This window comes from Bactrocera neohumeralis, chromosome 3 (genome assembly GCF_024586455.1).
Source record: "Bactrocera neohumeralis isolate Rockhampton chromosome 3, APGP_CSIRO_Bneo_wtdbg2-racon-allhic-juicebox.fasta_v2, whole genome shotgun sequence".
NCBI lineage: Eukaryota > Metazoa > Arthropoda > Insecta > Diptera > Tephritidae > Bactrocera > Bactrocera neohumeralis.
In genome coordinates, this window is record NC_065920.1 from 2,579,856 (window position 1) to 2,599,658 (window position 19,803).

General features: G+C 38.4%; 1 protein-coding gene across 2 annotated transcripts in view; it reads right to left on the reverse strand.

Annotated features, from left to right (window-relative positions):
* Positions 1 to 1,315: 1,315 nt before the first annotated feature.
* Positions 1,316 to 19,803, reverse strand: part of LOC126753619 (V-type proton ATPase catalytic subunit A-like) — a 414,573-nt gene continuing 396,085 nt past the window's right edge. Inside the window, exon 8 of one of the 2 annotated variants that reach the window (XM_050465213.1) lies at positions 1,316 to 1,569. The gene's annotated coding sequence lies outside the window, so the exon portion shown is untranslated. The remainder of the gene's footprint in view (positions 1,570 to 19,803) is intronic. The other variant, XM_050465211.1, reaches the window with a different exon arrangement.

Sequence of the window (19,803 nt, forward strand, 5' to 3'; positions counted from 1 at the left end):
AGTGTTATTTATGTACGTGTGTGTGCCAGTCACCTGTCTCCGCTGCCCTGCTCGCCTGCGCTAATACCGTCACCGTGATTTACTTGCGATAATTTCTTGCTCGGCAATGTCGTTGTGGAATTACTGTCGTATACAATTTCACTACTACAAATTCGCGCGCTGCTACACCCGCGCGTCCATTCCCTTCCGCGCTGGCACCATTCAGCGCGCGCTTGTTTTCCCCTTTACAGTTTGCTTTTCGCGCGCTGTTTCGCTATGAGCTGCCTGCCATTACCATTGCCTTTGCTGCTTCCGTTTCTTTCATTTTGGCTTAATTCGACGTGTTCCCCCACTTCCCAGTGCGCGCGCGCGCCACGCCTGACGTTTCGATATCGTGTACTGAAGCGACATTGATTGGATTGCAATTGTATGGGAATTAAGCGTTGTCGTCGATAATGTTTGTATTTGCGCTGTGCATTATCGTTTGTTCCTTGCGGGCGACGCGGGTGCCGACGACGCTTGTAAGTGCTCCCTAGATGACGACTGGTACACAGCGCTGTATGCAGGCGCGGCTCGGGCGGACGGCTAAAGTGTTGGTGGTGATAAAAATTACAGGTATTTGCTCAAATTAAGAGATTAAAGTTTACATTCCTTTGTAGTGTTCGGCGCTTATTTCTTTTAGGTTTTTTTTTGCAGCAGCGGCAGTGAGTAGAGTTTATTGGCACTCGATTTGGTGAGGTGTGTAAAAGGATTTGGAAAGAAATACACTTTTTTTTGGAAGAAAATATCCTTAATACCATGAGAAAGGTGTTCTGAGCTTTAAGGCAATTGGTTTGTCTTCCTCGGCTTAAAAAATGTAAGCCATTTACGGTATTGAAATAATACTGGAATTAAATGTGTTTTAACGAGAAGTGACGGAGCATGCATTCAATTTCTAGTTAGTTTGTTAGCTTAAGTGAGTATCTAACAGTGTTTGGTGAAATTATTCTCGAGATCTGGAAAGTGGGGAAAAAAGAACAATAAAAAAATGCACTGAAAGTCAGCAATGAGACGGAGATATGCAATATTAATGGTGGTGACTGCCTCATTCAACTTTAATATTACCTCTTTGGGCATCATCCGAAAAATGGAATTGTATCTTCGTTACAGAATTTGTACAGTAACCCCTCTGATAGCTCTCTTATTCTTCTTTTTCTTCTTCTCTCTGATAGTTACTGTTTAATATAATCGAACATTAAAAACCGGTCAGTGATATAGGAATATTCTACAATATTGATTACAAAGTTCAATAAAAAACTAATACCACAAGAATTGTTTGCTTTTTCATAATTTTATGCTATTTATTGGAAAATATCTCAATGATAACTTTGTTGCGCTTGCTTTTTCCTTCATCACCGCCTTAATCCTTGTTGGCATTGACGATATAAGCTTTCGCAGTAATGCGACAGAAAATTCATCATAACACGTCTTCGAAAGGACAAAACGCAGTTCTTTTTTCTTCTGGGATCTGGCTTAAATCAGGGTTATTCCCAGGCCACGCCAACCGCTTAACTGTTTTCTCAGCCATAAAATTGCGAACCTGCAAAAAACCTAAAAACAAAGTGAATGATCACCATTGGTTATGAATGAGATTGATAACAAGTAGTAGGATTGAAATAATATAAAATTTACTGACGATAACCTTACTAAATATTTTCTTTTTATCATAATCTTAGTATTAAGAGCCGAAGGCCCTGGTAGCCAGTGCTGCTCCTTACAAGTGGATTAATTATTTATAACTAGTCCTCTTTTAAATAAATAAATAAATAAATACTGACGATGTTGGCCTTGTGACATGGCGCAGATATACACTAAAAGATGACGTTGTGTTCGTGTTGATAGAACTCGTTGATGCAAGGTATCAAATTTCAATATACGCCTCACCGTTGACTATTCTTTCAATTAATTGAATTCCATTTAGCTCATTATAAGAAAACAGCCAAAGACCGTCCTATTTACTAACTGATCTACTGTTCTTTGCAGGCGTTCCCAGCTGAACCGTTCGTCTAACCTATTCCTGCCATTTCGAGTCTCCGACGAATCAAGAATGCGTACGGTATCATCCCTAAGATCTTTTTTAATATCTGGCGAAAGTTTAAGGCGGTTCAGTAAACAACACTGTAGGATGAGTCTGTCTTGGGTGACTGTCGTTTTTCGGACTCTTCCAGACTTTTTGTCCCTGGCAAAAAAACCTGTCTCTCGGCTGAATTCCACAATGACCGATACTTTTCTGACACTTTTTACAGCACTAGGAACAGCAAACGTACTCAAATTTAAAGTAATAGTTACTAGCTGATATATAAACAATGTTATTTGTTTATTGGATGAAAGTAAAGTTGATTTATTTGCTTCGTTGCCTCGACTAAGGAGAGCAACATTTGAGGATAATGCGCAGAATGAAACTCAGAGAGCTTCAGTAGAAGTCATTAGCACAGCTGACTAAAGACAAAAGATGTTAATGTTGAGGGCTTGCAATGTTGGCTTTAAGAACAGCTTTCGAAAAACCACCCACTGTCTTTGACTTTTTTTCTGGCGAACGCACAAGACATCTTAATCTGCAAAAAGTCTGAAGTTTCATAATTCCATTCGTCATATGTACCACTGAGAGTAAAATCGAAGACCAACTTCCCATCTGAAGTTCTTTAACAAATTGTTCTAAGCAATCTCTAGATGGTATAAAGAAGCAAACTGAAAAAGTTTGCTGAGGAATTAAAAAAAAACTTCATATTTTTGCCTGCAATTATACAGACAGAAATGTTTTCAAAGTGGCTCTGCTGGTACTATACTTTATTTGATGCAAATTGGCTCAAACTAAAGAAAAAAAGAAACGACGTTCTCGCGCTTGTCACTTGTTCAATTTTTTTAAGTTGAAGAATTCAAAATTTTTATATAAAAAAATAGCTAAACTCAAAACTCACTCTTCAGTTGTATTTTCAATCATTTGCTTTTAAAGCAAAATAAAATTCACAATCTGTTCAATCGGCACATTTCATTACATCATCATGCAACACAAATTCACGCTCTAAGGGATGAAAATTCTAAGCCGATTTCGCTTTTCACCCGGCTGCATGCTTTCAGAAACATATTTACAATTTGCATGCTGCCAAAAGTCGTCATTGAATACACCGCATAGGGTTTTAGTGGAGGGATTAGCGCCGAATTACTTACCCTTCGACATGTTTACCTTCAAAGCTAATAGCATATTTTCATAAATTACAGTCGAAGCTCGTAAGCACCCATTAAATAAGCATATGAATGCGATTATTCAACAATGCGTATTCGTGATGTGTGTGTCATGTATGTGTGTGTGTGTGATTGAGTGTTGCTAACAGCTTTGAAGCAGCAGATTGAAATGAAGCTGAAAATTAACATTAATTAGTTGTGAAAAGGATTTATGTCACTCAGCTGTTATTAATGTGCAAATACTACGAACACGCTCACGCATATGTAGTGGCTCTTACACACATACGTACGCAAAGCGAATGCGTATGCGTGTGTACAGTTTGTATTTGTAGTTGTAACTACATTATAGTCGCTTCTCTACATCTTAGAAGCGGCAACTGATGAATATGCGAATACTTAATCTTGATATGCCCACACACATACATACAAAAAGGAGCACACATGCATATACATTCATACAACATGCGTACGTGTTAGTGGGTGAGTGAAAGAGTGTGTGTGCTGCTACATATATTTGTAGTTATTAGCAACGGAGTATCATAGGTACGAGACTATTTACCCAAGCGCACGTACATTTAAGTATGTATGTATATGTGTGCGCATATGTGTAATTTTGGAAGCAGATTTGTGTCAGCTTCTTAACTACTACAACTTAATTTCTTGCTTTGCAAATTATGATGGATTGCCATCGTCGCTGTCGTCGCTCGTGCTGCTTGTTGCCTTGCGTATGTTGTTGTTGCTGGTTGCTGTCGATGATTGCCGCTTCCGAATTATTCAGCTCATTGCAGCGCTGAGCTCGCGGTCAACGCTTGGAGGAAGAAGACATACATATATGCAGAGGGGAAGGAGAGCACAAACGTAATGTTGAGCCTTAATGGGAAAAGCGGTGCTCAACTTACATAAATGAGTACACATTTCGATACAGAGAAGCATTTTGATTGAAGTTCTTTTAGACTTTTTTAACATGCTTTGCGTGAAATACAAAAACTAACTTAGAATTTAACTTAAAGTAGCCTTAAATGCAGTAAAACTATTTTTGGGGGAAGTCGAAGCTGAACATTTTAGATCTTTAAAGAGCTCTTAAAGGCTTTAGAATGTATTCATAGCCTCATTGTTAAGAATATGAGTTTATTCTTCCTTCCGTGGCATGTTCTTCTTCCATATTTAGGAACTTATGGCGGCATGTGTAGAAGTTCACGCAAGTGAGGAAAGTTCTCTCATAGCCATTCACTTGGGAGTGGACAGAAACGATTTTTTTACATATGGCTCAAGCAGCTCACGACTTTCAGGCTTTGGCCATGTATCCCCTTGTTAGCATCATACATCCGTTTGAAGGCGAGTTAGGGGGAGAAGGCAAAACATCCCTTTCACAGGGTTGTGCGCTGGGTATGGGATCCGTCACGTAAAAAACACTTCCAATGAAAAAGCAAAGACAACCTCGGATGAGAGAGCAGCAACAACAATGTCAGTCAGTCTCGAAATCCAATGCAGAATAACTCTTGGCAACAGGTGCTACTTTGGACTAAGTACGCAATTGGGAAGTAAAGTCCCTCTCGACGAAGAAAAACCAAACTCTATAAGTCACTCATTATTCCCGTTTGCAGAGACATGGACGATGACAATATCTGATGAGTCGACGTTACGAGTAGTCGAGAGAAAGATTCTGCGAAATACTTTTTTTTTGGACACTTTCAACAGTTTTCATTGATATACTTAGGTTTGAATTACTATCAGATAACGCCCGTTTAAACCAATTTTCACATAACAATTCAAATTTGAACGTTTTCATACTAAGCCCGAGCAGCCGCCATACTCAGCTTGCGACAAGCTTTATAAGAACATCTGCACCGACACTTGTGCACAAGTTAATGAATAATGAGTGCTTAATGTGGTGTCTGTTTGCTACTACTTTATCGTCCCTTTCACCACGCCAAATTCGCATATGCAGCTTATCAGGCCGTTATGCAAAATCAAAATCTATTTCATAAACAGAGGCGCAGTTAGGCCGATAAGTTGCCTACGAGCCAAAGGACAAAAGCCCTGAACTCTTTAGCGCAGCCGACGGTCTTAAGTAGCGACACGAACACACATACACTCTCACATGTATGATTGTGTTAGCGATTACTTACGTAACAGTAACCATTTGACAATTAAAGCGAATCGGAACCACATTACGTCGCTGAGGGGCACGCGAGTGTCATCAATGTCAACGACAATGTCAACGGCAATGATCCTCAAACCGCCACCGTCTCGACACAATGCCACATGAATATAAAACACCAACGCAAGACTAACTCTTTGAGTCGAGCTGAATGACAAGACGCGGATGCTTGTGTAATGGCAGCGCACTCGATTGATGAAGGCACACACAGACGCTGGCAAAGCGCCGCCGAAAGCTTTTAAGCCTTTGATCTGCAAATTAAGATAAGCCACGCTCAATTAACTGCGACGCATTTCTGTGCAAGCGACTGTGCGCTCGCCGCAGTGACTAGGCGCGCTTGTGATTGGCTAAGAACGCCATTGAAAAATGGAGGGCGGCCGTGTGTGCGTTTGTGTGCTTTGTGCCCGCAAACAAATGTCTACCACAGACGCTCGTGTATGCTTTTAATTGGCAATAATTAAGGCATAATAACCATCAAGGCATGCACTCACACTCACACTCACACACACAAAACATTGAAACACATACGACGTGTGAGTGTTTCTGCGAACGGAACCACATGAGTTAAGTACAAAAATATTTTAATTACAAAGCGAGTGAATTGAATTAAAGTCGCGCGTTTAAAAATCACCTTTAAATTTGCGCATTTTCAATGTAATGTATGACAGATACATACATATCTACATATAAAAGTGAGTATTTAAAAAGCACTATTGATTTATATCAAAACTGAAGGCGAAATAGTTACAGCGGTGGGCAACTCGATGAGATCAGCTGCTAATTGCTTGCCATTTTCTTGTTATCTAATCGCTTTGCATGTGCCATTGTGCTACTTATCCATAGAAATGCGTTTGTATGTATATGTGTTTTCCGGTGCGTTGTCTTCATCCTTAAGCTGAGCCTGTTTGTCGGCACTAATTTTATGATTTATTTATCATTTACGTGGTTAGCCCTTAATTAAATTCGGTTAGTCGCTCTGCAGCATATTACAGTTATTACATACACACACTTATACATAAATAAACATACATTCACATTCATGCTTATAGGTGTGCTTGTATAGGCTAATAGCTTCTTGCAGTTTGTGGGTGGACACAATGTCTCTATTAAAGTCATTAAAATTCAATAAACCTTCATTAAACTAAATCAATTATTAACACACAACATGTGTCTGTGTGTGTGCTTGAAGTCAGTTAATTAGAGGTTGCCGTTTTTTAACACAGGCACATAATAGAACGACCAACAAAAGCTGTGGTAAGACTAAATAATGAGGAAAAGCAATATATAATAGATTAGATTCTGCGCTGCTTTGGTTTTGGGAAATCCCTCCTTCACTGTGACTCGACCATTTCCTGCTTCCTGGTTTGTCGAGAGTACTCACTATTTACATAAAGTTTGTAACACACAGTAGGAAACATCAAAGACCCTATAAAGTGTATATTGGGTAGCCGAAAAAGTTTTTTCGTATTTTGCCAATAGATGTTGGTGCAATCGTATATCTACAGCGCTACTAATCTCATAGTGTCATACCAAATAGTGTTGAAAAGGTGAGATCTTAAGCTTCATTTAACCAGACAAAAAACACTAAATTCGGGGAGGTTGAAAATCATGAAGATTACGAGCTGCTACAGCCTGATCAAACGGTTGATTCTACATTTTACTGTCAACAATTGATGATATTGAAGCAAGCAATCGAAAAAACAGCCTGAACTGATCAACAGAAAGGACTTCGTCTTCCATCAAAGCAACGCTAGACCACACACATCTTCGATAACGCGGCAAAAATTAGGAGAGCTTGGCTGTTGGCATCTATCATATTGCCCTGACCTTGCATCATACCTGGACTACCATTTGTTTCGCGCAATGCAGAACTCTCTTAATGCAGTAAAGTTGGCTTCAAGAGAAGCCTGTGAAAATTACTTGTCGCAGTTTTTCGCCTATAAACTAGAACAGTTTTACATTGATGGAATATTGTTTCTAGCGGAAAATTGCAAAAAGTGGTCTAACAAAATGGTATACATTTGGTGCAATAAAGTTCATTATAAATATAAAAAAAAGTAAGTTGAAATTTGATTGGAAATACGAAAATTCTTTTTCGACTACCGAATATTTTCTAACTTTCCTGTTTTCAACTTTCAGTTTTACTTTTTTCAATAATGATTGCTTTTTCGTGATGATTTAAAATCATTATTATATTTTTTAAGCAAATATTTGTATGGAATTTATTACTTGAATTAATTATTTATTTCCTTTAAATTCCAGTTTGCTCTTGACATATCTTCTTGGTTTTATATTTCGGTAGGCACTGGTTTGAATTCTTTCAGTTTTCATAGAATGTGTGGCATGTCAGCTAAAGTTTTATGCAAGTTAATTATTACTATCACTTATTTATAAACATTAAAATAACATGCATGTCAATAAAAACCAACAATTGTTTCCTTTTGCTATTGAATAGTGCATAATTCCAAAAACGCAACAAAAAAACTAAATTGACTTTCTAACCTTTTTCAACCTGTTGCCGGCAATTCATCTGCGCAGTCATTAGCAAAAATACATTTAATTCCATTGTTTAAACCACAGTCGAACAAATATAATTCTTTCTACACACACAAAGTGTTGACATGGAGTAAAAAATAACGGCAATTTAAATTTAATTGCTTTTTCGTGCATTAAATATGTATGTTTACAACATCAATAAAAGCCAAGTGCCGCAAATAGCATTCCACATTTATCCGCACTAACACACATGAAGCGATTTCAATAGTTTGCGCTAAAAAATTCGATTGGTGTAATGTATAAAATTTTATGTATAATTACTAATGAATACAGCGTATATTTAAACTCCACTAAACTATGGTAATGATTACTGCAATTATGTCAATTAAAGGCCCTTGTAATCGTGTAATCTAATGTAATGATTATATCAACTTCAAAAAGACATCAGTATTCGAGTAAACTGTGGTAATTGTTGTTGTAATTATTTCTTTTTTGCAAATACTCTAGTAATTGTATAATCTATGGTAATCATTACTGAAACTATTTTATTTTGATAGAGCTATTATTCATCATTGCAATTAAATCTATTTCAAAAAGCCGTTGGCAATCATATGAACTAAGGTAATCATTACTGCCATTATGTCAATTTCACAAAGGCCTGATAATCATGTAATCTAAAGTAATGATTATGTCAATTTCACAAAGACCTTAGTAATCGAGTAAAATGTGGTAATCATCATTTTAATTATTTCAATTTCACTAATACCCGAGTATTTGTAAATTTATGGTAATCATTACTGAAACTATTTGATTTTCACACCTACACCATCACATTTCATCATCACTGCAATTAAAACGATTTCATAAGGACCCTGGTAATCATTTAGTCTGTGGTAATCATTAAAATAATTTGACAAAGATCCTGGAAATTATGTTATATGTGGTAATGATTACTGTAATTATTTCAACTTCACAAGGCCCTGATAATCATTTAATCTAAGATAATGATTACTGCCATTTTATTAATTTCACAAGCCCCATAATAATCGCGTATTCTATAATAAAGATTACAGCATCTACTTTAATTTCACTAATACCCTGGTAATTGTAAAATCTATGGTAATTGTCATTCCTGGAGCTAGTTTAGTGCCACAAGTACCCGAATAAACATTTAGTCTGTAGTAATCATGCAATTAAAACAATTTCACAAGGATCTTGGTAATTATGTAATCTAGAGTAATGATTACTGCAATTATGTAATCTGTGGTAATGATTACTGCAATTACTTTAAGTTGATAAGGATCCCAGCAATCAATTAAACTTAGTAATTTCACTAGGATCCCGATAAACACGTAATGTATGGTAATCATTACTGCAAATGTCACAAGTGCCCAAGTATTTAAATAATTTGTAACAATGAATAACTGCAATAAATGGTTTTATTTATACTGCAGTTAAACAACACCGAGTAATCGAGCTGAATTTGGTTCTGACTCACTTTTTGCATACATAATATGTATATAACTGCATATACATATTTGCAACTGTAGCCTAGCCGCAATAAAATGTAAATGTATTCAAACTGCAAACTACCGTAATCGCTATTGACTTTTTTTGTTTTTGAATACCGTCAAATATGGCAACTGACAACTATTAATAAATATGCATACATTTATTTCAAAATTACCGTTAAGCCCTCGCATTTATTTATTTAAATATTTATTTATCGGCGTCAGTGTTAATATTTGCTTTCCATAGCTATTCAATTATTTTATAAATTGTTGAGATATGCCATCATTAATTTTAAAGTTGCTTCAATAGAGCGGAATTGCATAAAAAATCGCCGATTTAACTGCCACAGTTTCGCAGTGAAGCATAAACGTGCGCTTTAACGGTCCACCCACGCCGCCACGCCACTTCAGTTAGCCAGTGTTAGCCACCAAATGACATAGATAACGCAATTTGTGAGGTTTTTCCTAAATACTGTAAGCAAAGCACACACACACACAAACACACTTACGGTTATATTTGAAGTGAATACGAATGCAAATAAAAACAAGGCACTCACTGTCGCGACACCTGCACCACGTGCGCTTAAACACTTGCCAGTCCGACGCCCTCAACTCGCCGCCGCGCACTTCAATGCCTTAATTACACATATCCTTCGCGGCGCGAACGCCCAACTAACACACTTTCAGCGGCACTTTCGCTGGCATTTGCATAAGAATTGGCGGCGCGTCGAAGAGGATGCGTCTACTTACCAAACGCCACTCACTTACAAGTTCACCTATTTACACACAAACACACGCGCATACTTACATGCGAAGGCACAGTAAATACAGGACATATTTGCTGACAACGCCATTTATGCTGGCGCGAGTCTTGTTTGCCGCCACAGCGCAATCTTCATAAACTCTCACCTGGTCACCGGGACACTCGCCAAGATAATTATCGGAGGCGGCGAATGTCAGCGCTGCTCCGAGCAGTGCTATGTGGCGCCGTGCGGTGTTAACGCCTTGCAGCCGCGGCGAAAATTACTACTCATTTACGGCGACTACAATTACCACAACTGGGCAACAGCAACAACAACAGTGCGAAAATGCGAAAATGTACTGAAGGCAATAATATTTAAAGCAGCCGCAACACAGTTATATAAATACAGCAGCAACAACAACAATATTGTGTATTAAAATTGCAATGCCAACAGCAAGAATGGCAAAAGAGGAATTCAATTGAATACCGTAATTTGCACCCAGTAAGCCATAACTTATATGGCGGCGACTGTCGGTGGTCAGAATGCGTAAATAGTATAGCAACAAGCTTTTTCTTCATAAGACTTATGCGGTTGCCTATCTTTAGCTGAACTGCTCGAGACTATACAGTCGACGGTTTTACAAGAAAGTCCAATATCAATAGACTGGCAGCGAATCTTAGCCCCTTCTTAGCTTGGAGTTTGGTATTAGATGATTGTATCTCTCGTAAAATTGATGAACGCTGGCCAATAAGTAGCACTGAAATGCTGTGATAACCTTTTGGCTAAGATTTTGTCACTGCTGTCAGCGATGCCATCCGGTGAGGCCAACTATTTTATGGACAGCAATTGTCAAAATAACTGGAAGAAGGGACATCACAACATCACACACTTTCTCAACATCCATTTCGGATGACGTATCTGCTGTGAAACGAGCGCTCCTCAACGCATCGTGAAAAGCTCAAAGCACTTCGGCTATATCAAGTCTCTTGAGAAATATCCAGGAGCTTTGGATTGCTCAAGAGAGTTTGCCAGATCGTTTAACGATTAGTAAAAAATTTCATACAAATTCTTCAAAACCGATATTCCAACAAAGAAAGTTCTCTTAATTCTCCCTATCGCTCTCTCTATATTTGAAATAGAAGTAAAGAATTAAACAGAAAAATATTCTCTTTTTTAGGCAAACAGAGACAGTAATAGCGTATTTTTCTATAATATAACGGTATTCTCAAAATCCGATTTTGCCGCTCATGTGGCAACATGTGAACTGGGTAACGTTTGACCTCCATGTAAAGAAACTCTCTGCCGCCGACCTCCAGCGAGCGTACAACCGTGTATTTTCCTCGTGCATTGTATTTATAGCGATATTTGTATAGTCGTATGTATGTGGGTGTGTGTATGCATGTATATGTGTGCGTGTGATTGTTGGTCGGCAAGCACTTGCATGCGGCACACCTGTATTCGGTTACAGTGCGACACCCACACTCGCGCTGCTGGGCTTCTCGACAGTCTCGCTATGAAGTGGCGAATAATTGGACTATGGTGTGCCAGCAGCACTTTGTAGCGCTTTCGCTAATTGACGCTGCTTTAAATCCTTTGCGCTTCACATACAATTTGTGAAAATTAAATTTGCTACGTCCACGGCGCTGGCATTCAGTTGAACTGAAATCATCGCATTTCGGTGTCATACTCCCACCCACGCGGTTTCACCTACGCGCACTCGCCCACCCACCTACACCGCCACTACCGCACCCACACTGGCACTTGAGCGCATTTTCACAGGCAAACCGGTGCGCTTGAGCGCGGGGTCAATCAAAGGGTCTGTTGTGGGTCGCCTGATTGTGTTGCTTACACGGATATTAAAGTGTTTCGCCGTCGAGCGTGGAGGGTTTCATGCACACGCCTCGGCACCGATTGTGCGCTGGAATAATTGTCAGCATTTATTGCCGCTCATGTAAATGTGTGAAATTTTCATTAAAACTTAATGCTGCCATACGGAAAGTCGTACGCGAAGGCGAAATCACGCGGAACGGAAAAAACTCGGTTTCAGTAAAAATTTAACTATTATTGCCAATATCCACTAAAATTCGTATCCATAATAATTTTTAATATCTCACTCTTGCTACTAAAATTTCATTAACTGCTTTACTTCTGCTGGCACTCTGCAGGAGGTAAATGAGGATTTATTGAATTTTACTATGGATTGCGATAAAAATAAACAGTTACTTTAGTTCACATGAGCAGCATATTTGTTGGCTTGCTGTGCATTGCGAGGATATGACCTTTTTGAAAGAAGACCATTTTTTGATAAATTAATACATAGGAAAATTAAATAATACAGAATAATCGAGTTTTTCTAACAATTTTATTACGATAACTCAATTTTTATTAAATTACAGCTTTGACGAACGAACAGACGGCACACTGACAGTAATTCAAATTCCAACTCGTTTCATCATCCTGATCATTTATATATTATATCATTTATATAAATAGTCGAAAAAGTCGACAGACTACAAAAAGAAGCTCGATGTTAGGGTACCGCATGAATTGTCTGTGAAAAATGTAATGGTAAAACGAAATGAAATCGAACCATTTCTGAAAGTGAATGGTAACAGGAGACGAAAAGTGGATCAAATGCCACAATAATATGCGAGAAAGATCATCATAATCCTAGCATAGTGAAGCTCAAAAAATGGTCACAATGCCAGGATTGACGCCTCGAAAGGTTATGCTGAGTGTTTGGTGGGATTGAAAAGGAATCATCCACTATGAGCTGCTTCAGCCTGGTCGAACGATTGATTCTACATTTTACTGTCAACAACTGATGAGATTGAAGCAAGCAATCGAAAGAAACAGCCTGAACTGAACTAAGAGGGCTTCGTCTTCCATCAGGACAACGCTAAAGCACACACAACATTGATGAGTTGATAAATTAAAGTCTGATTAGAAATACGAAAAGACTTTTGCGACTACTCAATATATATCCTATATATAACTCGAATTGTTTTAGGTTATGCAGATAACCGTTGCAAAAGTAAAAATAAAAAAAAAATTATATGCTAAGCACTGTATATTTTGAAGTCAAAGTTTCTTCGTCTACTGCTCAGGAAACTACGCACCGCAGTAATATCGATTTGCGTGTGTGCAAATAAGTGCAAGTGTTCATGTAACTGGGACTATTTGCATGCTAATAGCTGCTCAAGACAGTTAGCATAGCCAAGTGTGTATGGAGGTGTGTATAAATAAACAGACAAGTTTAACTAAATGTCTCTGAGACACCATTCCAGCATGTGAATGCGCAAGTTGAACTGTCTCAAGTGTGTCTGTGCGAGTTAAGGTCCTCTGTGTCTCAGGTGAGCCTTGCGTGTAGCTGCCCTGTAGGAAATTTTTACAAAACCTGAACATATTTGTGCTTGCGGAGGCGGAGTGAAGGGACTGCAAACTACTTGCTTATGAATGCTCAACTCTTGTTGCTGCTTCCTAACTGCCTTATTAACTGTTGTATTGCAGCGCGCGTTGTTGGGCAGCACCTACTCAGGTATTTCGGAGTCGAAAGCATTCTGTCTGCCTTTCATCTTCCGCTTCGACGTTTTTGTCGTTTTCAGCTTTATTTATTTGCTAACTGCTTACTCCATTTTCCAATGTTATGCCCGTGTTAGTGGGATTTTTATTTCGACAGACTGTTCGCTGCACTTTCAAGGAGCTCAGCTTTAGCGCGCTTTAATATAAAGTGTTGAGGTATTCCTTCCTCACTTGCCTTATTTTAGCTCACTCACACACACACACACACACACACACACACATGACTCGCATTGTGTTGCACGCAGACAATGTGAGTATTCATTTACTGCATTTCTTTGTCTTTCACCTCGCCGTTTGCTGTGCTCGTGTTTACTTGCTTTACTTTTCCCGTTGTTCCGTTGTTTCTTGTGTTTCGCTGGTTTTTGTTTACCTGCCTCGATGTTTTGTGTTTGCTCAGTTGCGCAACACACGAACACGCGCGCACACACATGCTTAGCACATATCTTTACAACGATTTAAACGCTTTTCTCTTTTGCTTAATGGCTCGTTTTTATTCCCGCATTCCTTCGGAGTTTTTTGTGTACTTCGTGTCTTCCTTTTGACTTTTTTCTTTGTACTGCCTTGCAGGTGCTAATGTCAGTTGCTTCTTGTTACACCCATGTATTATGCCTGACTTGTAACACTGCCGTTACGCATTAGTGAAATGAGAATCGTTGGAAGACACACACACGCAATAAGAGGCATATAATTGTACAGAATGGCAGGGATACTTTGTATTTATGTATTCATATGCAAATATGTGTCGAGGCTGTTATCCTGCGCCTCAGCGCTGCCCTCCGCTTGCTTATGTGTGTGTCGCGCCGTCAAAGCTTGAGGCTTCTTACACAATTATAGGTCATAAGGCCAACTTTGGGATTAGCACACACTCGTCTGAGTTCGTGGAAAACATAAAAATGTTTGCAATATCACATTTAAAGCGCGCCCAAATCCTTTGGGCTTCAAGCCAAAACCTTTGTGTCAGAGATCAACGCATCCATAGAAACGCTCAGCCTCAATGTGGCGCTTTTCGCTTGCCATTATTGCTATTACAACTTCTGTTATATAAGTAAACCTTGCCGCGGGTATTTTTCTAATAATACATTTATATTTGTAACTTGTTGCTGCTGTTATTGTTATTTTCTGGATTTTGCCAACAAAATAGGAGAAAAACTGTTCGGTTAACTCGCAACACCTCTTGGCTCTTTCTGCTTTTTTGGAAATCTTGTTACTTAACTTTGTTTGAACGAAAAAATGTATTGTAGTAGACCATTCTGACAATTTTGGCGTTTTATTTTATGCTAACGATAATAGAATAGCACAATTTTTGCTTACTTTCAGTTTAAATCAAGTGTAGTTTACGAAAAAACGCTCCAATTTCTCAGTTAAACCTCAAGGTTTTTGAGAAATTTTAGAGAAGTGTAGAAATACGCCATTTTAATAGCCGTCTTCGTTTAAGAAAAAAAAACACTATTCTCTTATTCAACGTTAGACGCAGAAGGAATATAGTTCTCAAGTGACACATAGTATCAAGAGTGATCTAAAGTCCTAAACACTGGTTATTAGAGCTTGAAAAGAATGAGGATTTTATGTCACATCTGACATTAAGAGTAATCTATCTGAAGACCATATTCCGTTATTTACACGCAATCGAATTTTAAAACATTCGATGGTAAGTAGATACGAAATTAGTATAACATTATAGATAGCATTACGAAACTCCTGTATACAAGATTAAGTACCCAGTGTAAATTCCTCCGAACATATTTTCCTTAAACAAAATGTTTTCTAAGGATTGCTGGAGCAAATAAAAAGATTTAAGGCTTACTTAAGAACCATTTCCGAAAACATAAATTTTTTTGAATAAAACTCATAACTTCAGCCATTGCTATATATTCCTCAAAAATATAATTAAAAAAAAACTGATTTTTAGCAACAATTTCTACATAAAAGGTGTCGTTCGGTTAGGTTATACTGGCCGGCTCTTATGCCAAACATAGACCTACTGGTCGTTAGTAATGGATGTTTAGTTTAATTAGAGAAGAAATATTCATCATACAGGACAACAACGCTTTTTGTGAACCTTTAGACCGAGTTTATATCTAATTTTCATACTTCGTCTATTCTCTCGAGCTGCGAAACTCCTAGATATTTAAGAAGACTTCTAGAAATGCTGAACCCAGATGTCTATACCTCTAGTATATGAGGTGTTCCAGCATCTTTCTCATTCCACTTTACTCCGGAAGTTTGAAGGTGGCCAGAGATCCCGTCTATATAAATGCTGAAAGTTCCGCTGGTGAGTCGCTTGCTACTAAGTCATCCATCCCCTTTAAGTCTGAAATGAAACTTTCTCTCCCAAATAAAACGTGCGGGAATAGGGTCTAATTTCGCTATCAATCTCTTGCTTATTGAGCTATGTCCCAAGGTGCTTGTGAAGAACCCGTCGACAATGACAATCTTGCTCTTGACTTCGCTGCATAACTGCCACTGAAAAGTAGATTAGCGATAGGTTGAATCAACTTTCTAATACAACCGTTGGAGTTATCCTTAGCGTTTCCGTTATGCAGAGAAAGGCGAGTTTCTTATCCGCTCCAACAGTTTTCTACCCTTTTTTACTCTCTCCTCAACATTGAGTTTCCATATCAGTTTCGTTTCTAAAATTACTCCCAAGTACTAAGTTTCATCCTTAGTTGTTAACTTAACCCCGTTGAGACTCTGGAATTTTGTACCTCTTTGAATACCATATTCGTCTAGTCGGCATTTACCTCTATGTTGGCCGATATCGTTCATTTATGTATGATCTTAGAGAGTTATCCATCACGTTACGGTTTGTGTCATGGAACTTTTCTGGCACTGGTGTAGCTATGTCGTCTGCATAGGCTATCAGTTTGCGTGTTTTTCTTTCATTATTCCTTATGTTCTAGAGGTGTTTCTATATTTTTGAATTTAGTGAGTGGAGTGCAGTCTCCATTGACTACCCTTCATATACGCGTGCCTTAATTTTGATATTTTAGCCCATAGAAGCTTGTCACTAATATGTGCGGATACATTTTTTGTCAAATGGCTTCAGAAAGTATGATCTTAGACTTAATGCTCTATGCTCTTTCGAGCAAAGGGGGACTCTTTGCAAGCTACCGGTATGAATATGACCCTCGCCATTCCTCAATGATTAGTACATAGATAAGCCTTAAATATCTTTCGTACACCGTAATCAGGTAAGGTACTACCAGCGCTGTTGACACATTCCGCATCAATACCGACCGTACAAGGGGCTTTAAACGCTTCGAAACTCTTGATTCCTCAAAGTATTTTGTTCTCCATGCATGGGTGGGGACGTACTGTACCCTACCTCCTACAGGTTGGAGATTTATAGCTTTGGTACACCCTGAAAAATGGGTGTTGACCAGGTCTACCAGTAATTCCTTACTGCAACCAGTCAACGTTCCATATTTTATGCGTAACAGCCTAGGGGTAGTCGTGTGCTTGGATAGTATATTTTTTATAAAACTATGGTTTAATTTGTGTTTTTTTTTTTAAGCCAAAGGGAGCGGCAGTGCTGCTCTCAATCCACGGAAACCCGCAGAGGATATTGATTTTATCCTCACCGATGAGTTGTCTGAAAATAAGAGTTAACAAATATACATATGCCACCTACAATGGCCTAAAATAGCTGACAGTAAGCTTGGCTTAAAGTTGCGGCTCAAATTCATTTCATACCAATGAAAAGCAGTTATCATTATTGTCACAGCGAAGATATATTGTGGTGGCTGCTGCACAAGTCCTTGTCATTGGATTTGCCATTGTTGTTATTGCTGCGGCAAAAATGTTCTCATAAATGCTACATCAACAAAACATTAGTTGGCATTATGATGATGAAGCATGCATGCAAAAGCAAGTTCTTAGCCCGCAGCACGAAAGTGGCCATAAATACTATGTGAGTGTCCACAAGGAAGATACAAACATGTCTATAATTATGACCAAGTATATACGTTTAACTACATATATAAGCGTTTGAAAGGGTATAGCTACCCTGCATGAAAAAAGAAGACAGCTGTGAACATTTGCGATTACAGCAACAAAGTAGCTTGACAGCTTCATTGAAAAGCTGTTTTTGCGTCAATAACCGCTTCTGTTGACTCAAGTATTCTCGTCAGGGCTTGCGTAGATTTCTCTGCAGGGTATACGGAAGGCTTATTAAAAATGCTGTCCTTGCCTTCTTCAGCGGAAGCACGCAGCAAGTGACGAAAACGACAACAATTTGAGTTGCCTTGACCGTTATAAGACGAGCACGACTTGGCAGCTGGCATACGCTCTTTCCCCTTTAGCGGTGTGTGTAGTAGAATCATGCAGAAATGTCTTCCAATGCAATCGCACGCACACATGTGCAAACGAACGGTACATGCAAAGCCTTAAAGTGAGCATATGAAGCTGTTTGTTTGCGTCATTTAACGGTACAGAGCGATATACACGTTGTGCGTATTTTGTGGTAAATGAAGAGTTCTACATAAAATGATGCGAACAAACGAAAGTGGCTGGAGGAAAGCTAATGGACAACGAGGGAAACCACACATCCGTTCGAAGGTTAAATACGCAACCTCAAGCCAAAATAGTCAAGTAACGAAAATGTTATGCAGAATGTGATTATGCCGGCAGGAACTAGTGTAATCAGAGGTCTTTACTTTGGTGTGGAGAAAACCGACTTTTGCAAATTTGCGCTAGTTGAGAGAAATGCTTGAACTTATTGCTCCATGTGAAACTTAAATTTATTGTTATTATTTTTCCTTATAAAAGGATATTTCCCATTACTTTTTGGTACAAAGAAATTTTTTAGAATCAATTAAATTTTTTGTTGCTGGCAATGCTTGATGCCACTAAACAAATGATACACTGTTGTGGTGGTGTATTGGAGTTTACAAACATTGTCAAAATTTCTTATGAAACTAAGATTTTCAGGACATTATTGTTATGACAGCACTAAAACAGGGTTCCCGCAGGGAAATTTTTCATTTCGTTGTCATTCCTCAAACGCGCACTCCCTTCAGCTCAGACAAACAACTTTACTCGTATATCCCTTCCTTCCATATGTAAACATATTTGTGCAAACTTCATAAGCAAAATATTGCACAAGATTATTGTTTAGCACTTTGTGCAAATATGCGTGTGTGTAAGTGACGATTGCTGCCCTTGCTTCTGCCTAAGGCGACTAGTTGTTGTCTGGTTGAAATGTTTTGCAGTTGAGTGACAGTTTACCCCTATTTGGGCGCTGCTCTCAAAAGTCAGCTGTCAGAATTCCCAACTCATTGACAAAATCATTTCTTCTTTATTAAGCGGACGCTTGGAAAGACAACACGAACTGTACAACTCCATTGCTGACATATGAAAAAGGAAAAGGATATTTAAAAGGAAAGCATGCGCGCCATCTTAAACCCATATTTGTTTAGACACATGAATATACATACAACCATACATTTATATATATATGTACATGTATTCATACATACTCACATACATACACATATAAGCACATAAGTGTGTATGTAGTCAGCTGTTGTGTTAATATAAACGCAATTATGCAAACCGCTTTGACTACTTCCACTCATAGATATGTGTATGTATGTATGTGTGCGTGTGTGGGTCTATTCAAATAATGCCAGTTAAACGCAAATAATAATAAAAGCCGACAATGAGGAAAAATGTCGGTCATTCAAGTGATGGTTGGCAACAGCAGTGACGGCGGCAGTGCTGGAACAATCATTACTCTGTTTGTTATCAGGCCCACATTCCTTTCTTCTACCATGTACTACATGGCAGCTTATATAGTCGTGCTTACATGTTGTTGTACACATACTTGTATACATATGTGAAATTATCACTATTTCTAATAACAGCGTTTAGAAAATATACCAAATAAGCACAAAGATACATATACAGCTAACTGTTAATTTACCCCATTAGCTATTAACGCAAATTTACACAGCTGCACTCAAGAATATGGTATTCCTCAAGTGCTCTTCATAGTGTGTCTGCCTTCAGCTCTTCATTTTGAGTGCGAATTTGCTTTGCTATTTTATTGCTCGAAGCTATATGTAATTTTGCACCCTCATTATTTTAACCAGAACTCTGATATTTTTGC